The sequence below is a fragment of the Agelaius phoeniceus genome, chromosome 1 (assembly GCF_051311805.1).
Source record: "Agelaius phoeniceus isolate bAgePho1 chromosome 1, bAgePho1.hap1, whole genome shotgun sequence".
Classification (NCBI taxonomy): Eukaryota; Metazoa; Chordata; class Aves; order Passeriformes; family Icteridae; genus Agelaius; species Agelaius phoeniceus.
In genome coordinates this window covers 54,931,171-54,941,483 of record NC_135265.1, presented here as the reverse complement: position 1 = coordinate 54,941,483, position 10,313 = coordinate 54,931,171, and the positions used below count along the sequence as shown (strand labels likewise).

Sequence of the window (10,313 nt, the reverse complement as noted above, 5' to 3'; positions counted from 1 at the left end):
CGAGCTACAATGTTTTCTCACTATCTCCCTTAAGAGTTTCGGCTGAAACAAAGGAGGAGATGCAGAAAAGGACAGCAGCTCTGCCGTTTGAGGCTCGGAGTTACGGTGCCGCGGGACAAGGGGGACCGTAGGGACAAGGGACGACTCCACACCGGAATGACCCGCCCGGGGAAGGCGCCAGCGCCGGCCCGCCCGTTACCCGCCCCCGCCGCGCCCCGCCCGGCCCGGCCCCGCACGCGCCTCAGACGGAAGCAGCCGCCCCTTTCCGGGAACCGGGCCCGGCCGTGGCCCCCCCACCCCGCCCCGCTCCGCTCCGCTCCGCCGGCACTGCGCCTGCGCACCTCGGCGCCTGACAGCGCCCTCCGCCCTCGGGGCGGGGACGGCGGGGCCGCACCCGGTGACGACGCTGCGGCCCCTGCGGCGGCGCTCCCGGCCCCGCCCCACCCCGGGCGGGCCCGCCCTCCGCCCCGGGCCGCGCGCGCGCCGCCGGCCGTGCGCGCGGAGGCGGCGCCAGGGCCTCACCTCGCGCGCTCCGCCCCTCCCCGCGCGCTCCTCGAGCGGGCAGCGGTGCGCGCGCCGCCGGCAGCACCGCCGCAGGTGAGATGGGGGCGCGCGGCCGGGCCGGACCGGGCCAGACCAGACCAGATCAGACCAGACCAGGGTGAAGCCGCCGCCACTGCGGCCGCCGGGGCTGGGGCCGGGGGGACCGCAAGGACCCGGCTCCGCCCGCGTCGGGGGAGCTCTCCGGTGTGGGGGAAGCTGCCGTGCGGGCGGGGGCTTCCGGCGGCTCCTTACTCGCCGCTCTGCGCCTCCCGGGAATTAGCGTCGGGGTGCGGCTGCCGCCTCGCCGTCCCCGGCTGGCGGTGTGCGCCTGGCGGCCCCACCCCGGGGTATTGGGGACGGGCGGGCGGCGCCCCGAACCTCCTGCAGGGGCCTGGTGGCCGCTCCCTGAAGGTTACGGGCGTCGACCTTGGCGACCTCCGGCCGCAGCCCGCCCGGGCGCGGGAACAGCGGGGAGGGGGCGGTGGGGCCGCGGCGGGGTCCGGCCGCCTGTTGCGGCGGGGGGCGGGTGCGGCTTCCCGGGGCTGCGGGGCGCCGGCGGGCGCCGCCCGTACCTGCGGAGGGCGGGGCGCGGCCGCACCCTGAACAAAAGGGCCGCGCCCCGGGGCTGGCGGGGAAGGGGTTCGGGGCGCTCGCCCGGCTGGACCGGGCGGCGGCGATTTCTGCCCCGGCTGGGTGCCGGAGACCCTGTGCGTGTGTGTGGCCGCTGCGGTTTCTAGGGTGAGTAAGAACAGGGCTTCTGTAACATTTAATAGCTACCCGCTTTCATGTGCTGGGCTTTTCTGTAGTCACTGATAACTAGATCTTGTGTTTGCTTGTGACACAAGGAAGAAGTACGAAGTATGCTATTAAGTTCCCCAAATGAAAGAGCCTTTCGATGCTCACCTATTTGGTTAGGCATGCGATTTGGTGTTTGCTGTTGGGTTTCTTTTAAATGGAAGTTAATAGCTTCAGCTCCTCCTTAATTGAGTCTTTAAAATGAAAATGTTAAGTGGGCCATAGGTATCCCGAGAGCCACCTGAAGAGCGATCTGTGTGTTTGTTTTGTAGCATCCCCAAACGGTCCTGGCAGGAAGACTGCCAAAATGTTTTTATTTCATACTCAAAATGACCCTGATATTTTGTTTCATGCTTGCATTTCCAGTTCTTATTGGAAAGAGACTTGCATTCTGCACTGCAAAACACTACACTTCCGTAAGTCCAAGCAATATGTGCCTCTGCTTGGCATTTCAGTTCACATACAGTTTTATGTTCAGATCTCTCCATAACCTATCAGTTGTTCTTTGTCTTTTCCACTGAAAGTTAAACTGAAAAGAGAGGAGCTCCTGAGAGAGGGGCTGCACTGGGAGAAGATCCTGCTCTTCTGTTAGTTTTAAGAGTAATTAGTAGTGATTATACCTGGATTTTTAATTAAAAATCCACTTCTTTTTGGCTGATTTGTTAATCTAATAGCATGTACCTCAACATTTAAGTCCTGAGAAACTGTGAGTATTCTTAATAGAGTGAAGAATAATTGCTTGATATGTCAATCTCTGATGTAGATTTAAATCCTTCACTCTGTGCTTGCATGACAGTTTGTCAAATGTTTTTTTGTGGAAGCCTCTAAATGGTGGAAATTTGAGAAATTGATAGTGCTAGTCATGTTTACCCTTTATTCTTTTCTACAGAAATAGGAGAATATGACATAGTGTTGCACAAAAATATCAAAAAAAGCCTTCAGTCCACTGCATGAGAAGTCAGATGTGAGGTTAAATAAGCTGTGTTGCTGGATAGTGAGTATACTACTCCACTATTGCAAATTCCTTGATCTCAGTCTTTCCTTTTTAGTGCTCTTTCGAATTTGAGTGAGGGAAAGATTACAGACATCCTAAGGTGAAGTATTTTGAGTTGAGTGTTCTTTGACATTGTTGTAATAATGTTGTCTTTTTTTTTTTTTTGGACCTTAAGGAATCTTTAGCAATGAAAGTGAAAACTGGAATGTGTCCTAGCTGTGTGTCCTTTGTAAACTCTGTCACCTGTGGTCACGTACTCTTAGATAAATAACCCATAGAAATAGTAGCCTAGTGAGGGGAAGGGATGGGCTTGGGGAAGTGGGGCAGGGAGAGATGTGGCTGTGAGGATAAGGCAGTGCTGGATAAAGGTGACCAAGGAGGAGCACAAGACTGTTAAATAAGTGTAGTTGGAGAACTTGCAGTGGTCCATATGTGTTCTGTATTCAGACTGACTTCTAGTTCCCATAAGAACAGTTGTGTTCTTAGCCTCAGTTACTACTAAGTCATGCACCAATATCCCTGTATCTACTTTTTCTGAGGGATTACCCTGAAACAAAGGTGTTCCATCTAAGAAGTGGTTTTGCTCCTGTTAAATTTCAAGTGTATCTGATTTGGAAGAAGATAATTGATGAGGCAAAAGATGCTGCTGTCTTAGAAACTGATATATGGCAGTCTCAGATATCAAAGGATACTGTAGATACAGTGTCTTATGTGAAAAGTTGTTTAGGCACTTCATTTCAGCCAACTGACAACAGCATTTTTTTTGCTGCAGTTTTACAACTGAAGAAGAAATAATTATATGAGAAAAATCTTTTAACTTTGTGATTAGATTTGGCTGCTTTGCTGTCCTAGCAAGTAGTATAGGATGTAGTGGTCCTGGGAATCAGTGGCTGATGTCTTCTAGACAGGGAACACCCCACTCCCTTGAAAGTGCTTATAGCCAGCTTCCAGTAAACTTCTAATGGCTCCAAGCTATGGAAATTACTTTGCATCTAAATTGAAATCTGTTTTATGTGAACAAGGTAGTTTGGTAGGCTAGTGACAGCATTCTTGTGAACATATTGTAGGCTGCCTGCCTCAAACACACAATTACAGGACAACTGTGTTAAGCTTCCTTTCTACCTTAGGAAGAATTTATGTGAGGAACCAAGTAAATAGAACAGTTCGTATTATGTATGTCCACTAAATGTTCTGCAAATTTTGCATTTTATAACTTGCTAAGTAGGGAAGAAACTGTTACATTTTATTAGTCTGTTGCAGTACTTAAAATCAGCTCTCAGGGTAGTTATAAAAAGTTATTTTTAAGGCTTACTGTCTGCAGAATCTGAAAATGGTCATAGTCATTGTGGATATAAATAACTTAGAGTTGCTTTATAGCAAATGTACCTTGCAGACCAGGGGACTATTGAATCCTGTTTTGCTACTCGTCCTGTTTTCTTAACTATTGTGAGTCAGAGCACCTAAAGCCCAAGGATTTATCAGTGGTTACAACTGCTTGTTGAATCCCTATGGTAGTTGTGCAAATCATAATCATCAGGTTAGGCTTATAGGTTAGAGCTTTAGGGACTCTTTACAGCAGAAAAAAAAAATCTGTGGTTCCCGTAGAAAAAACAGTATGAGATTGAAAGGTAGGAATAAGTTGGAAAGAAATGTAGTGTAGATTAGGTAATGCTGCCTTAGAATGAACCAGTGAGAGAATGCATCGCCTTTGCCCAGAGGAGGGGCTTAGTATTTACTAGTCATATTTTGTTTGGGATTCAGTTTGTCTCTGTCAAAATTTCCAACACCTTTGGGACAATAGATTGGCAACACTGAAGTGTCCAGGCTTTGCACAGAGGGGTGATAATGGAGAAAGGTGTGTTGAAGATGTTAAATGACATGGGCAGTTACTACAGAGAATTCAAAGTAAGCTATGCTGTAATCAGTTTGTAACGGAGAGGAGCCAAGAACGTAAAGAAGGTAGAACAAACAAGAGATGTAGAATTGGTTGCATGGTAACTCAGCAGTTGTTACTTTAGTGGAATTGATGATGCTTATTTTGTGATGTTGGCTCCTTAGTTGAAGTAATTATAATGTACATTGAATTCCTACCAGTAAAGTTCACGCATCGTATATATGCATAATGCATTGTATTTTTCTCTATAATAGTGTGTTTACATCATTTGATGCAAGAGTGTGGAAATGTCTGTTGCAGTGGCCCACAAGGTTTCATTAAAAATTGGCATGTAAATATACTGTACCAGCAAACAAGTATTTCTGCAAATTATGGAAAATGCTATTTATGAAGGTGCTTTACACCTGTGCTTAGTAGGTAGGCAGTAGGGATCAGCCATGCATTCAGGCCTTGGTACCTGTTTCATCTTATGGTCTGAAACACTAATTTAATAGCCTTCTGTACTACTGTAAGACTTGATCTTTAACTCCGATCCTTGTTTCTGAGAGTCTGAGAATGCTGTATGCATAGCACCTACATACAGGCAGCCAGAAATGTTTTTGTCAACATGAAATAGATTGCAGTAAACATGGAAGTCTTGCAAAAATGAAACATCTGTGAAGAAAGTAAAAAGCCAACTATGTGTGGAACAGTCCATCTCTTTACTAGTACTCCCATTCAAGCCCGTCAGGCAGTGTAGAGTAAAGGAGGTTTGTCATTTCAAGATGTAGCAGAGTAGTCCTGTTGGTATAGCTGAGTGTCCTGACAAGGCTTTTAACACAGAAGTAGTTAATGCCAGCAACACTTTGCCCTCTGGGATTTATTTCAGATCTCAAAATAGAAGAAATTATACAGACAGGAAAACAATGTTAATGTGCCAGACATTAACATCTGTGGGCATGCTGTGTCAGTCACAAAACCCACACTTGATGGGTGAGGTCATGCAATATGAGATGTTTGAGTAGATGGACCCGAAGGCCTTACTCAAAGCAACTCATCATTAACCATCTGTCCCTGTTACCTTTGGAGATCAAAGTAAGCAAAATCAGTGAATCCAGTCACTGAATCCAAGTGTCTGTGTGTGAAAGAGCTATTTTGGGATGACGCCTCTAAATCATAAAGTTCTTGCACACTTAAACACCTGAATTAATTTTACCTATGTAGTGTAACATGCACATAAGCTTCGTTCCAATCCTCAGAACACTTGTATTTTAAGAAATAACACTGCACACTCATGAGAACTGATTTTTGTAAGGTCAAAATGTATAATGTCCAAATTAAGAGTTCATTGCCATGCTTCAGTGACTGGTCAGTAGAGTCATGACTGGTAGCCTAGTGCAGTTTATCGCAACTTGAGGTCTCTGATTTTTTAATAAATTAACATTTTTTAAGTTGTTACTGATTTGAAAATGAATGTGAAATTTATTTTGCATGATGTAGTTTACATATTGAAGTCAATGATACAGCATGGGCCTTTATGAGTGTGATTTATTAAAGCATCTTTCTTTACTGGTCCAGATTGCATATTTTTTGTCTGTTGCTGATTAGACCTGATGGCTTTGAGGTTCCAGGCTTCATATTCAGTAGAAGGAAAGTATATAATAAATCAGGGAAACTTAACCTAGAAAGAAAGCACTGTGTTCGGGATCCCTTCTCTATACAGTCCAGTATTATCACTCAGAATTTAAGGAGCAGATGCATTAGACTAAGTATCAGAAACTGCTTTCAGTTCAGCAAGTTTACCATCTAAAATGTTACTAAATGGTTAGTATTGTAAGGAAGAAAATATAGCTACAGGTAATATTCATCATTAATTCCAGGTCTTCTGGAACATCTCAGAGTACTCTGTAGGAAGAGACTCACTAATTTGAGATGTGTGAAATGAATGGGAGTACTTGATTGTTTTTCCCTATTTAATGAAGACTGTGTTAAGAAAAATAATGAAAAGTTAAGGTACTGATGAAGAACAAGAAGGCTGCTCATCTGAATTATTAATTTGGTTTACATCAGTTTTTGCACTCAATTTTTTTTAGTGTATAGTGTAACATGAAGGACTTTTAGAAAAAAATCATGATAATAACTTGGATCTTAAGTCATGATTTAAACTTTTTATCCTTGTTCTTCTGCTTTTAGGGGAAAATACTCAGTTTGGACCGCTATATATTCCATATCTTAAATGCCTCTGTGCTTTGGTAAGAAATCCCATCGCAGGCATTGCCAACTGGTTTTTCTTGAGTTGAGAGCATGGGAAGTCATAATTTATAGGTTGATGATGTTGGAGAGGTCAGTAGCTGATTCACAAAATATTTTAGGAAGGCGTGTGTGTGTATACCCATGTAACTGTCTCCCTGTGGATCACTAATTTTGGCCATGTAGTTACTAGTTTACTGATGGGCTTAAAGTGACAATTACATTTAAAGATTGTATAGTGGAGCCACTCACAAAAATGCTGGAATTTCTCGGCTCTTCTTTGCCCCAGAACCAGAGTGAGATATGAAACGTTTCGGTTTGGAATAATTCTGAAACCTTAGGAGGTCTGGAGTTTTGAGAAACTTCTTCACTGTCCTGCCTCTTTAATGTTGTTCATTGGATCTTAATGAGAAAGTTGTTTCTTTTTAGGTAACTTTGTTGAACTTCAGTACATGTTGAACTTCAGTAGAAGAGCATCTTTTTCTAAAAGTTACGTGAAAGTTAAGCTGTATCTGTTGTATTTGCTGTCTTGAGAAGTTTGAATTCTATAGCTCTTGCAGTCAAAGCAGATAGAGGAATGAAGTAAACTAACATAAATATTCTCTGCAAGATGTACGAGTTAGAACTGAGACCATGTTTATAACAAGCAGAGTTTGTGATTTTTTTCAGATTGGAGTATTTTGAAGAGCATTGTAAAAGCAGCCTTAAGATCTAATGATCTTAAGAGTAGCTTGGAAAATATGAGGAAAACAGTCTGTTATTTGAGGAGTAAAGTTAGTGTAATCTTTCTAATAAGTTTTACTACAGTTTTAGGAGAGAAGAGTTTTTTTTACGAGTATGGGGAAAAATATGTTTCTCTGAGGGAAAACTGAAACAGAAACAATCTTGTAGCCAAGTACTAGGACTTCTTTTAAGATAGTATGAACAATGAAGTACAATATGATTAAATATTGAAACCTAACCCAGTCAGAATGTCATAGATGGTCAGGGGTTTGAAGGAGATATTAAAACTGGAACGTAATTCCAGTTTTACTACAAACTAAGACAATTCATACTATCATCTATGAACAACAGGAATGGGTTTTAATAATGCTAAGTTTTCCAGACTTTATGCAGGACTCTGACTGCATGTGCATTAAGGTAAAAGAAATAAACCCCTCAAGGAGAAAAGCAGTAAAATTAGCTTCTGACTCTGTGGTGAACTGATGCTAATACAAGTACTGCCACTGGATTGAAAGCTTGCAAGTGACCAGCTGAAAAGAAGATGTTTTCATAAGTCAGAGGTAGTAAAGGTTTCTTAGGCCAGAGAAAGCCATGCAACATTGAAAAGGTATTAGATCACATACTTCTCACAAGAATTTGAAAGGTTCTGTGTACAGAAAGGAAAGCAGTTCACACTTGGTACTGTTTAACATTGCAACATGTGTTAAATTAGAATTAAATTAGTTAAATGTTGATAAAGATACTGGATTTCACTGTAGACAGACTTCTATAGTAGTTTTTCTGTGGAGAGACTGGCCTTTAAAATAACCTGAGTTTGACCACTGCTGGAATGCCTTTAGCTTTTGCATTCCATGTTAGGTCAGAGGAAGAGAGACTCATTTGAGACCCATCCACCTTAATGGTGCCTTTTCTGAGAGTCTTTGCCTTTGGAGTATGATTAAAAAACTAATTTTTGTTTATCAGAAGTTTTTGATAGCTGCTTCACTTGGTTCCCCAGATAGACAGAAATGAATGTTATGCTTGCTCCTGTGTTCTGAAATTGATCTATGATTTTAGCATATGTTGCTTTGGAAAGAACGTTTTTTAGATAGCCTGTTCTGCTAAAACTTGGAACTTATGCACATTCTTGTAAAGTCATTTAACAGTTCCAAGTTACTTTGTGCATTGTAAGAGCTGTAAGAATTGAAACAGGAGCAAAAAGCAATTTTTAAGTTTGTGAACATTCAGTTTGAAAATCCCTTCAGTGGTACTGCAAGAAAAGTGTGATCAGTATTTTAAGCAGGAAATGATGAAAACCACCTTGCACTGGCACTTGATGTGAAAATTGTTAAATTGACATGAATGTTAATAATTTCATATTAATTTAATGAACTGAATGCCCTCTGTTTCTAGCCATTGCAAGTTTAATTCCCATAATATATGAAATAGCCATGAAAGTCTAACGTGTATCGTGATTTGCAAGCATATATTGAACTAAAAGACAATTCGTTGCCCAACTGGGTCCTTTGGGTCTATTAGATTAACTTTATCAATTTATCAAATCATATATCTAAGAATTTTAGGATAAATGGCATCTAAAAATGGGGAGAGATCCACCTTACAGTGTTTCAGCTTTATGTGTATTGTATTACTGTGCAATATCAGATCTATAACCACTTGTGTTCTTGAATCACCTACTCAAAAGGTTTTTGTGTATTTGCAAACCAGTCTCATTCAGTGAGTTGTGCCTATGAAATCATTTTTCTCTGAATAAAACAGAAAAATTATGATTTTAGGAGGAGAAATTTGTGCTGCATAGGATATAAACAGGAGACATTACTGGAACAAAATATGGCTGCAAAAGTAATGCTCTTGCAATAATACTACAAAAAAAACCCCACTTGTGCATTTCTAATTAGATGGTAAAACAGATGGCAAAGTCATAAAATGAATGAAGTAACTTATTTTGCTAAGTCAGATTTCACTGAAGAAATTTGCTGCAGCTGCATGGTTCCTTAGAGGAATAAAAGGAAAATTTTGAAGTGCAAAATCCAACATGCTCGTATTTCATTAGGTTCCATTTGGCTGGTGTATTGGTGCAGTCTGCCTGTGGGAGAGAGAATGCTTGCTTGTATTTGTGAAGAAGAGACAGAGAACTTGGTAGTACCTGCTTCTTGCTGTCTCTCGTTAATGCCCTGCATTCAGTCCTGTGTGCTTGTACCATTTGTGCTGTGGCCTTTGATGTAAACGTGCTTGTGCCTGCTGGAGCACTCGTTTCCTGCATCCTTCATTATTAGAAGCTGTTTTATTAGCCTGAGATGTGAAAGATAATGTATTGCAGTATTCCTACTCAGTTTTTGCTGAAACTTCATTCACCTAGGCACTGACTTATGGAAGAAGGCAGTGCCTGCCTTGAAAATGCATTATTTGAAAGCTTAGACTTTTTCTTTGTCAAGAATTTCATAGGAGTGTTACTCAAACAAGGCTCCTGTGTTTGTTCTGTCTGTACTAATACTTGAAAGAATTTAAGGGTGTTCATGTGAGTTTTCACCATAGTACTGTTATGACTGGCTAACAAGGAAAAGTAGTTGTTTGAGCAGGATAAATTCCCTGAGCTATCAGCATCAGAACTTTTCTTGGTGTGACAAGAGAAGCCTGCAAAACAACAAGGCTGCTTCTACCAGATGAAGTCCTAACCTATAGAAGGGATGCTGTCTGCATCCCTTCTATAGATTCCATAAGATTGTTAGGTGCAGTCTGCCATGAGCCTGACGACTATTTTGCTTTGCAGATACCATTTGTTTCTAGATTTCTCTGTCAAGAGTTAGCTTTCCTGCCTGTAGAGCAGTGAAACTGTCTGGGCGCAGTTTTATGTTTAGTCAATATGGATCTTGATTGTCATTCATTCTGGCTGTAAAAATGACCATGCAAATATATGCTGTTTCTAGAAAATGCACATCTGACATTCTGAACTTCTAAAGGAAGACTAGGGTTTTTAACAGTTAAAAAGATAGATGGGTTAGAGGAAAACCTATTTTTTGCAAGAATGTCTTGGAAAGCTACCTTCAGACATTTCTTAAAGAATTTACTTCATCAAGCCAAGTCAACATTTAAATCTTCCTAAAATTTCTATAGTCTATATCAAAGTGTAAATGT

General features: G+C 42.1%; 1 protein-coding gene across 1 annotated transcript in view; it reads left to right on the top strand.

Annotated features, from left to right (window-relative positions):
• Positions 1-442: 442 nt before the first annotated feature.
• The window catches only part of RALA (RAS like proto-oncogene A), a 30,282-nt gene continuing 20,411 nt past the window's right edge, over positions 443-10,313 (top strand). The window contains exon 1 of the mRNA XM_054637090.2: positions 443-597. The gene's annotated coding sequence lies outside the window, so the exon portion shown is untranslated. The remainder of the gene's footprint in view (positions 598-10,313) is intronic.